Raw genomic sequence first — 10,329 nt, 5'->3', positions numbered from 1 at the left:
AAACAAGGTATCAGTGTTTCACAGGGAGGGCGATTTCCCATTGGAACAACTTACCAGAGGAAGGGGTGGATTCTCCAGCTCTTGATGTCTTCACATAAAATCTGGATGCCTCCCTGCAAGATCCTTTAATCAAACACAATGTATTGGGCTCAGTACAGGGGGGATGTGGTGAAATTCTCCAGCCTGTGCTGTGCAGGAGGTCAGACTGGATGAGTTCATCATGGTCCCTTCTGACCTTAAACTCTATGAATCTATGAACCCACAGAACTCATTGCTGACATGAGACATACTGGCTCTCTCAAGGTGCACGTGCACCTCTTTCTTTTGATCACACACATGGGGATGGGTGGAAGAAGGGCTCAGAAGGGACAGATTCTCCCCCCACCTTATCCTGCTCCCCACTTCCCTGAACCAGCCAGTCCTGCTCTCCTCATGTTTTTAACCTCGTTAGCTTATATGCTAAAGTACAATGGCTTTGTCTTGGCTATAAAATTGAGTGAAATCTGTTTAAACATCTGTTTAACATCTCACCTTTAAATCCTAAGCAAGACAAAGGCCTTAGTGGTGTTGAAAAACACAGTAGCCCCGACTCTGAAGCAGGGGTATAATACCCTAAAAACATGTTAGCGCCTAGGTTTTGACACCCTTAAAAATGGTTTAAGTGGCTGTGGTTAACAAGGTGTTACATGTGAATTTAAATGCAGGATTTCACTGCAAACATATGATTTCCCCTAGTCTAGACATGGTGTCTGTTCACTAGGGAAGCAGGCTGTGTTCTGAACTCCTGTAAGCTAACGGGTGGTAGTTTTCACAGGAGTTGGCAGGTCCGGGCAAAGGCTATGAGAGAATCTAGGGTTTACTCTGACTGGCTAACTCATGTGAAAGCTACAAACTGCCTTGTCATCGCTACCGTGTGACAGCTAACATGAATTAGGGACACACTTTTTTTTTTAACTAGCAAAGTCACCATCTGGTTCCTTTATTGGCTCTATGCTGCTGATTAGGCACCGCGCCGCTGACATCGGTGTTCTCCAATGCCAAATGAAACCAAAAGTGAAATCACAGGGCAGAGAGGAGACAAGAGGCTAGAAGAAACTTGCTTGGCCGTCCGGACGCTATGGAGATGCCCCCGCTGTTTGTGAGTAGCCCTGTGCAGAAAGCCATGGCCAAATCGCTGCCAAGGCTCTGGGTCCCCTTGGGCAGCGGTTCTCAACCTTTCCAGACAACTGTTCTCCTTTCCGGAGTCTGATTTCAGCTCCCGGTGGCGGGGCTTGGGCTTCAGGTGGGCTTGGAGGCAGGTGGCTAGCCTGAGACACTGCTCATGCTGCAATGGCCATGTTGCTATTTCTAGCATGCTCGCTGGAGTGGAGTTAGCGTGTGTCTTTATTAATGGAGATATCCTATCTCCTAGAGCTGGAAGGGACCTTGAAAGGTCATCGAGTCCAGCCCCCTGCCTTCACTAGCAGGACCAAGTACTGATTTTGCCCCAGATCCCTAAGTGGCCCCCCTCAAGGATTGAACTCACAACCCTGGGTTTAGCAGGCCAATGCTCAAACCACTAAGCTATCCCTCCCCCCAGTTACCCCCAGGCCAGGAGGAATGCTGCCAGCTGCGGCGCAGACATCCCCTTAACGTGAGCTTGGCTCAATGCCTGGGCTGGCTGCTCTGGGCGCAGTTTCCTATAGGAGCTGCAGGGAGTTGGTCGCTAGGGGCCTCCTGCTGGACAGCGGCTCAGAGTCCCTGGGGAGCTAGTGCTGATGCCAGGTGTCTCCTGAGGGCAGAGAGAGGAGCCCATGCCCCTGGCTAGGGGGAAGCTGGCCGGTGTCAGATGGACAGCTCTCCCCAGCTCCCATGTCCTCCAATGCCTGACCTGGGTTCCTGTGGTGGGGTGGGGGCCAGTGGAGGGTGGTTGGTGGGGCACAGGGGGAACTGGTGGGAGAGATTAGCAGGGAAGAGAGGGGTGGGTTTAACAGAGGGGTGGGAGGCACCAGCGGGGTGGAGGGAAAGCGAGAGATGGGGGTGTTAGCAGGGGAGCCGGAAGATTAGCAGTGGGAGCTAGGGGTTATCGGTAGCAAGGGGAGCCAGTGGGGGTTAACGGGGGTAGGGGAAGCTGGCAGGGGGGATTAGCAGGGGGTCGGGGAGCCATTGGGGGTTAGCAGACAGCAGGGGACAAGGGGAGGCGGGGGGGGGGTTAACTGGGGGCAGGGGGAGTCAATGAGGGGGTTTTGTGAGGCATCTGCGGGGGTTAGAGGGTTCAAGGGCAGCCAGTCTGGGGGTACTATCGGGGCTTCCTCTGAGCATTCAGTTTCACTTGGCTCTCACTCCTGCAGGAGGAACCAAACCTTGGGGACCTGATAGAGATTTTTCGCATTGGATACCAGCACTGGGCCCTCTATGTAGGAAATGGTTACGTCATCCACCTGGCCCCCCCCAGTAAGGAATGGCCCTCAATGAGGGAGGAGGGGTGCTGATCCTGGGGGGCGGGGATTGGTCTGGGCAGGGCAGAGGTACTGGGCATCTCAAGTGGGGGCAGGGTGAGGAAGGGGGTACGTGTAATCTGGCCTGGATATTCATGAGTCATTGGAGGGTGCCTCTATTTACTGGGGCTGCCTGAGTTTCTGAGCCCCGGCAAGTCAGGCAGCAGGTTGAGGGGCACAGGGAGACTGGTATGAGGGCGATGGATGGGGTGTCTCAGGCTAGGGACCCCCACAAATTGAGATGCCCCTAAAAATCACTAGTTGCTCGTGAAATCCTGTGCCTCTGCCCGCTGAAGCCTGAGTGATGCTCAGATGGCCCCATCATGCCCCCCAGCCCCAGGTCTGCCCTGCATGCGTGGGTCACACTCCCAGCCACTGCCTTCAGGGACAAGGCTCTTCAATTCTGTGACATGGGAGAGGGAACCCAATGCCAGTCTGGCTCCTGCATTAGCAAGATGGGTGGAACCCAATGCCAGCTGCTAGAACTAAACAGTACTCTCACGGAGCCGTGTGCCAACCCTGTGATGGGGACTGATCCGCCTGGGTTAGGAGCTATGGGAAATCTGAGAGAGAGAGAGGGTAGGTATGTGGAAAGGTGGATGGATAGCTAGAGGGGTGTGTCTGGGGATGGATGGATAGCTAGAGGGGGTATATGTAGCTATATACATCAACAGACATGTGGCTAGATAGGAACATATAACAATGGATAGACAGGGGTGTGTGTGTGGGGATGGATGGGTGGATAAAGAGGAATGTATGAAGATTGGATGGATAGAGAGGGTGTACGGGTGGGATAGATAGATAGTGGTATATGGATGGTTAGATCAGATGGACAATTGGCACCCCCAGGTGAGTATGCAGGAGCTGGCTCCTCCAGCATCATGTCTGTGCTGACTGACCGAGCCGTGGTGAAGAAGGACCGTCTCTGGGACGTTGCTGGTGGTGACCGGTACCGAGTCAACAACAAGTATGACTGGAGGTGCTCGCCGCTGCCTGTCAGCAAGATCCTCATGGAGGCTGAGTCTCTGGTGGGCCAGAAGATGATGTACAGCGTCACCAGCGAGAACTGCGAGCACTTCGTCACCAAGCTGCGCTACGGCCACCCCATGTGTGACCAGGTACGTGCAGGTGCCCCTCTCACGCGCTTGTCACTGCCTTCCTGAAGGATGGGCTTGGTGTAAACCAGCCACACCTACTCGGTCAGGGTCTGTGCAGCGCTTGGCACAACAGGGCCCGGATCTCACTCAGGGTCTGGGCAGCGCCCGGCCCAACAGGGCCTTGATCTCAGTGTATAGCTGCTGCTGTAATCCATATAATGGGGATGTGCTCCTTGTGCTGTGCAGCAACTTTTAGAGCCCTGGCTTAGTCCTCCCTTGTGGATGACTGGTCACCAGGCAGGTGCATGGGCCCAGTCTTTGGATCCCACGTGTTTTCAAGCAGCTGCTAGTCACTGCCTCTAGTCCTGACCTTGCCAGCACATGCGCAAGGCACCCCTCCTGGAGATCATAGGACTCCTGTGCCCAGCTGCTGGGGGCCCTAAGACTAGTGCTAATCCCCCAAATCGCCCCAGTAGCTTCTCTACACACCCCAGTAGCACCACCCAGGTTTATAATTTAACCCTTTCCGGACTGTGTTGCAGATAAAGCAAGGAACCCAGGCTTTGCAAAGGAACTTAACCACACACACACACTCTCTCTCCTTTTGGGAAGCACAAGAGTGCTACAGATCTGTGGAAAACACCCCCAGCACCTGAACGCAATCCCCTTCCTCAGAGCCCTGCCCACTCCTGAGAGTCTCTTGGGTTCTGGTCAGTGTTGTTCAGGGAGGCCAGGGCCCTCCTGCTCCGCCTCCTGGTCCTGCAACGGCCTGGCCCCTTGGCTAGAGCCCACTGCTTTGAAAGGCCACTTCTGGCATCTCTTTCCCGCCTCTCTTCTTATGCTGGGCTTTTCCATGCTCTGGCCCCGCTGTGTGCTGCTGGGAACAGGGGCTGTTAAACGTCCATGACAAATAATGCCCCAGTGGTGAGGAAACTGAGGCAGGGAATGGCGTGTAGGCGTTGGGTCTACCTGGATCTGAAGTTCTCTTGTGCTGTCTGAACAGTGATGGTTGCAAAAATCCTTCTGCAAGTCTGTCTCTGCTGCCTTCCATTATCATGTGTCCCAAAGACTTAAACTATAAACCAGAGTGCCCTGCCCACAGGTGGAGTTCTGGGAAAGGGCCGGCATAAGCTACTGGGGTGTCTTGGGGGGGGGGGGGGGGGGAAGAGGGGCACACTGTGAGCCTAAGGTACGTGGGGTCCAGGGTCCCACTTCAGACAGTCTGTGCCCAGGAACTGTGCCAGAGAGCAAGGAAAGGGACAGTGACTGAAGTCTGCCCAGACAAAGGTGAGTGTAAAAACCACACACAGCAGCTTGGTGAGTGTCCAGCAGGGGGTGCTCTGTCTTGCCGAGGGCAGGCTATTTGAGGGTGATGGTGCTGTTCCAGCTTCTCTAACACAGTCTGTTTTCTGCCACCGAATGGACGGCCTGATCTGCACAGACGGTTGCTGAACACTAGCTGTCCTTGTAAACTCAGTGGGCATGGACATCGTCCCCAGACCGGGGCTCCTTGGCAGCTAGCTGACCGGCTCCCCTTTCTGTCCTGCAGGTCAGGGACACCATGCTGACTGTGGGGGTCGCAGGGCTGGGCCTGGCTACTCTGGGGATCATTGGAGCCATGGTCACAAGGTCCAGGCGTCAGAACCAATAGCAAGACTCCCCTCTGGGCCCAAGGCCTGGCGCTTCTGCAGCAGGGGCCCTCGGAGCGGGCTCCTCGTGGGGAGCAAGCTGAACTTGTCAGCATCTTCCTGTCCTTTGTATGTCATCAGGTTTTCTGGACTAGACGTCTCATTTAAAATAAACTAATCTAGTCTCAGACCTTCCTCTCTGTCTGATCCTGCCAATTTCACCCAGACATGGGGGGTGTGGGGAGCGGTACTCAGTCCCCATAAATACCCACCCTGCGGGGTGGATTGTGGTGCTGAGTCCATGTGCTGCTCTCCTGGTTTGGTGACTCTGAGTCATTTTGGCCCTAGGGCTAATCAGTAGGACTGCCAACATTTCCATTTCTCCAAACCGGACATTACAGCAGTTCTCTCCAGGGATCCTCTCCCACCCAGCAAGGGGCTAGGCCCTGCTGTCTCACCCCGGTGGCAGCTCCTCTGGGCCCGCAGCCCGCTCGCTCAGGGGCCAGGGCAAAGTGGAACCAAAGGCGCCTGCCTCTGGCTGGGGGCGGACCAGCCCCTCCCCAAGCTCCCCTTTCCTGCCTGGCAGGTGCTGCTCTGCCCTGGGATCTGGCTGATGCTGCCAGGCCTGATCCTGCTGGGGGCGGGGGAAGGGGAGAGCTGCACCACCCCATTTTTGCACCCCCCTGGCGGCTGTGCACCAATGGCAGCTGCCCCTCTCCCGCTGCCCTAGTTACAGCCCTAGAAAATTACAGTAACCGAACTTTTGGTGTCCAGTCAATACTTCAGACTGTAGATAGAACAGATCCCCTTAAAACCAGGCTTGCCGGTCAAAAACCGAACACCTGGCAACCCTACCAATCAGTCCAGGCTGTGGGGTACCCCTGGATCCACATAATGGCCCAGCCATAGGGACTTATGACTGGAAGGGGCCTCCTGATGTAGCCCCTAGAGCTAGCTTCAGCATTTATTGTATTCAGCAGTAACGCAAGGAACCTACAGGCCTGTCTCCTGTAAGACACTGACTTCAGCAGTTCCCATAAGGCTTGAGGCCTATGAACTTTGGCACAGCTAAATGACCTAACGGTCACCCCTAAGTTTGGGGAAACTGTGAATAGTGTTTAAGGGGAAGTTTGTCCATAACGACACCAGCCAACCACAGAAACCTGAGCTAACATCAGCTTTTGGGATATTTTAGGACGGGAACATCTGCAGATGTCTGACCACAAGAGGGCCATGGCAATGAATTGATGGATATGATAATAAGTTGAGATCCTTAATGTACTAACCTATAGGAGAAGGGCACCGCAACATTGGTAGGGTGAGGAAATACAAATAAGGACTAGGGGAGAAACCCCTACTGAATATGCATTAGACATAGTGGCATCAGCGCAACATATGGGCAGGAGGAGAGAGAGAGCTGTAACCCTTGGGAGGTGCCAGAATGATGGCCACTGGTGAAGAGGAGGAAGGTGACGAGGAAGATAATGGCTAACATTTCTGGTTGTTCTGCAAGGGATGGTGTGAGGAGATGGACATTCAGATGGACATTCTGTAGTATCTCGATCTACCCTGCTGGGTTAGAGGGTTTCTGACTTTGCTAAATGTCTTAATAAACTACTGTAAATACAAAAAGGTTCACAAAGTGTGAAAGTTGCAACTGTGCACATTAGGGTTCCCAACTAAACAGTCATTTTACTAATACTGGACCTGATCTTGGGACAAGAACTTTTCACACTTCAGAGGGATAACTGGGAATTTGTAAGTAATCAATATAATTAATTTACAACTCATAGATCAGGCTACACTGGGTCACTGAGTCCAGTCTCCGCTGGCACAGCAGCCAACCCCATCATAGAACCCCGGTCAGAAATTTATCCAACTCCGGCTGCCAACTAGTTGGGTTGTTTCCCCAACACCCCTCCTACTGGGAGGCAGTTCCAGAACTGGCGTTACCTCCATGGTGTATTTAGAGAGAGAGCAATCAGAGCCCTCTCAGCCTTCGCCCGGCCAGGCCAAACAAAGCCCAGCTCATTCAGTCTCCTTTCAAAAGATCAGCTCTCCAGTCCCCTCAGCAGCCTAGGAGCCCTTCTCTGCACCTGGGCCAGTTTGGATTCATCTTCTTTGAAGTGGGGTGACCACATTTGTACAAGCCAGAAGTCATGGTCCAGGAAGAGCTCTGGAGGGGTATAGTTACATTGCAATTTAAAACCTGCAGCTGGCCTGTGCCAGCTGACTAGGGTTCAGGTTAATTGTGGTGTAGGTGTCCAGCTCGGACTGCAGCCCGAGTTCTGGGACCTTTCCGCCTCGTAGAGTCCTAGAGCCTGGGCTCCAGCCCGAATATCTACACCACAGTTAAACAGCCCCTTAGCCCAAGCCCAGCAAGCAGATGTCAGCTGGCATGGTTAGGCTTAGCAGCTCAGCTTCGGTCAGTTCCACCCACAGCCTGTCAGCACAAACAACAAGCACCTCCTAGCACCTGCAACACTGCCATCTCTTCCTGCGCCATACATGGTCTAACCACTAGAGGGAGGCAGTGAGCTACAGGGCTTTAGCCAGGGTGCTGCTGTGTTACATGGGGTGAACGGATTGGGGTTTGTATCGATACATGCCAGTTCTGTGATTTTCAATCAATTAAAACAATACATAATCACCGCCTCCAATTTTACTCCTGGGGGAATTCTGTGCCAAAAAATTAAAAAGTCTGAAAAATTCTGCAAATTTTATTTATCAAAATAACACTATATAATCATGCCAGTTTCAATTTTGGTAATTTATTTCAAAATACCTGTCAGCAAGTATGTCTGTAAACAATACAGTGACACAAACAACCCCCCCTCCCCCAAGCCCAGCCATGACCCCCCCAGTCCAGACACTCGCATTCCTTTTCCCCCAGAGTCCAGCTGCAGTTCCCTCCCCGACCCCCTTCCCCCCTCATTCAGAAGGAGAAACAGGCTGATGTTGGGTCCTGGGCTTGCAAGGAGTTTCCTGTGCACTGCCACCTCCTTCCTTCAGGGCATGCTGGGAACTGCAGCTGCTGGAAACCCTCCAGTTGCCTCCCCCTCCCCCTGGTCGTGTATTCTATTTGCGAGATGGGCTCTGCTGGGTCCAGCGACCCCTAGTGGCGGCCAAAATCTCTGCAGCCCATTTCTGGGGGGGGGGGGGAGGAGGAAATTCTGCACGCCCAACATTATTTTCTGCACAATTCTGCACTGCGCAGTGGCACAGAATTCCCCCAGGAGTATCCAATGGGAATTGTACCAGCGACCATTGGGGCTAAAAGCTGCAACAGGGGATCTAAGCTGGGAACTTTGGCATCAAATACCAATCCCCCTGCTCTGCCCCCTTCCTCCACACCTGAAAAGTATGGCTGTGTGGGTAGCAGCTCCCGATCATGCTTCAAACATATTCAGGATACAACGGAACATTGTAGCTTAGCCTTGTGCTAGTTGCAGAACCTTCTTAGGTGCTGACCTAGGCCCACAATATCAGAGCATCTCATGCTCGCTAACATGCAACTTGACTTTTTTTCCTGTTTGTCTGGAATGTGATAACTAGAGAATGACACATCAGCTCAGTTCCAGCCATTCCACACAGGTCCCCAAAGAGCCAACCATTGGTAATGGCCAGGTTGGCTTTGGCTCAGTGCCGATAGAGGGCTATAATATCATGTATGGTATGGGGAAAGTGAATAGGAAGTGCTATTTACCCCTTTACAGAACACTACAACTGGGGTCACCAATGACATTAATAGGCAGCAGGTTTAAAACAAAGGAAAGTACTTCTTTACACAACGGACAGTCAACCAGTGAAACTCATTGCCTGGGGATTTTGAGAAGACCAAAACTATAACTGAGTTCAAAAGAGTATTAAATAAGTTCATGGAAGATAGGTCCACCAATGGCTATTAGCCAAGATGGTCAGGGATGCAACCCCATGCTCTGAGGGTCCTTAAACCTCCAACCACCAGAAGCTGGGACTTGATAATTGCCCAGCTTTGTTCCTTCTCTCTGAAGCATTTGGCACTGTCCACTGTCAGAGAAAGAATACTGGACTAGATGGGCCACTGGTGTGACCCAGTATGGCCGATGTTCTTATGAAGTGTAAGCATAGAGGTGGGTATTCCTGCTACTCCATGTGAAATCAGACTTGACCCAGCTATTGATTAAAATTCTGGTATCCTTCTCAAGCCTACTCACTCAGCTCAAACTTTATAGATTGGAGGGCAGAAGATATGGGTACAGTGCATTGTGGGAACGCTAGTGGAGGACTATTCAGATTTGATACCTGGTACCTGCCCCTCCAACACATCGACATTGAAGAGTGGGGCAGGTATAGGGTAGGCCTCAGCTAACCCAAGCATGTACCCATATCCCTCAGGTGAGCTAGCTTGCTCAACACCTACTTGCCCCGAGCATGCGCTTCAGGGGGTTGAGTGTGGACAATAGGTGGGTTTGGGCACAACTTCAATTTGGACACAAGTAGAGTCAGCAGCATAGTCGTACATGACCTTCCCATAGGCTGGAATCCAAGCCCTGAATATCCAACCCATGTGGTATTTGCCTTAGATAAATCCAGTGGCAGAATGAAATCTGCTGTAGAGAGTATGTCAGAACAGCCCTCGGTGCAGTGTTCCCCCTGTGGCAGGTCATGACCTGACCGGCACACCTGCCTCAGTTTCCCCCTCCAGTCACTCAATAACTTCATTTCAGGCTCTCTTGTCTCAATATGATTTCCCCTTGAGGCTGGCTTATTACAACAACCTAGTCCGAATAGTCCATAACAAGAGTCCCAGACGTAGTCCATTTCTGCCCCCAGTGCAGCTACTCATTAAAAATCAAGCTGCCCCATCCCAAGGTGCCCCACATACCAGCACCTTCAGCCCCAGACTCTGTTGGTCCTCTCCTGTCCTTGTACCAGGATGGCCACCCCAGCCCTTCCAACAGGAACACAGCCCTGCTCTTCCCAGCAGGAACCCACTCAGCCTCTCTGCTGGGACCCTCCCTCAAGCCCCTTGACTCTCTCGCTGTTCTGCCCTGCCCTGCTGCCTTCAGCCCTCTTCAGCCCTTGTCTCTGGCTCCAAGCCAGCAGGTAACACCCTCTGCAGCTGCTGCTCCAGCCCTGGCTCTC

General features: G+C 52.8%; 1 pseudogene; it reads left to right on the top strand.

Moving 5' to 3' along the window:
- The first annotated feature begins 990 nt into the window (after positions 1 to 990).
- Positions 991 to 5,392, top strand: LOC135881308 (phospholipase A and acyltransferase 3-like; annotated as a pseudogene).
- Positions 5,393 to 10,329: the final 4,937 nt, after the last annotated feature.

This window comes from Emys orbicularis, chromosome 7, assembly GCF_028017835.1.
Source record: "Emys orbicularis isolate rEmyOrb1 chromosome 7, rEmyOrb1.hap1, whole genome shotgun sequence".
NCBI classification, from domain to species: Eukaryota; Metazoa; Chordata; order Testudines; family Emydidae; genus Emys; species Emys orbicularis.
The sequence above is the reverse complement of the archived record's forward strand: the minus strand, read 5'-3'. Positions and strand labels throughout refer to the sequence as shown.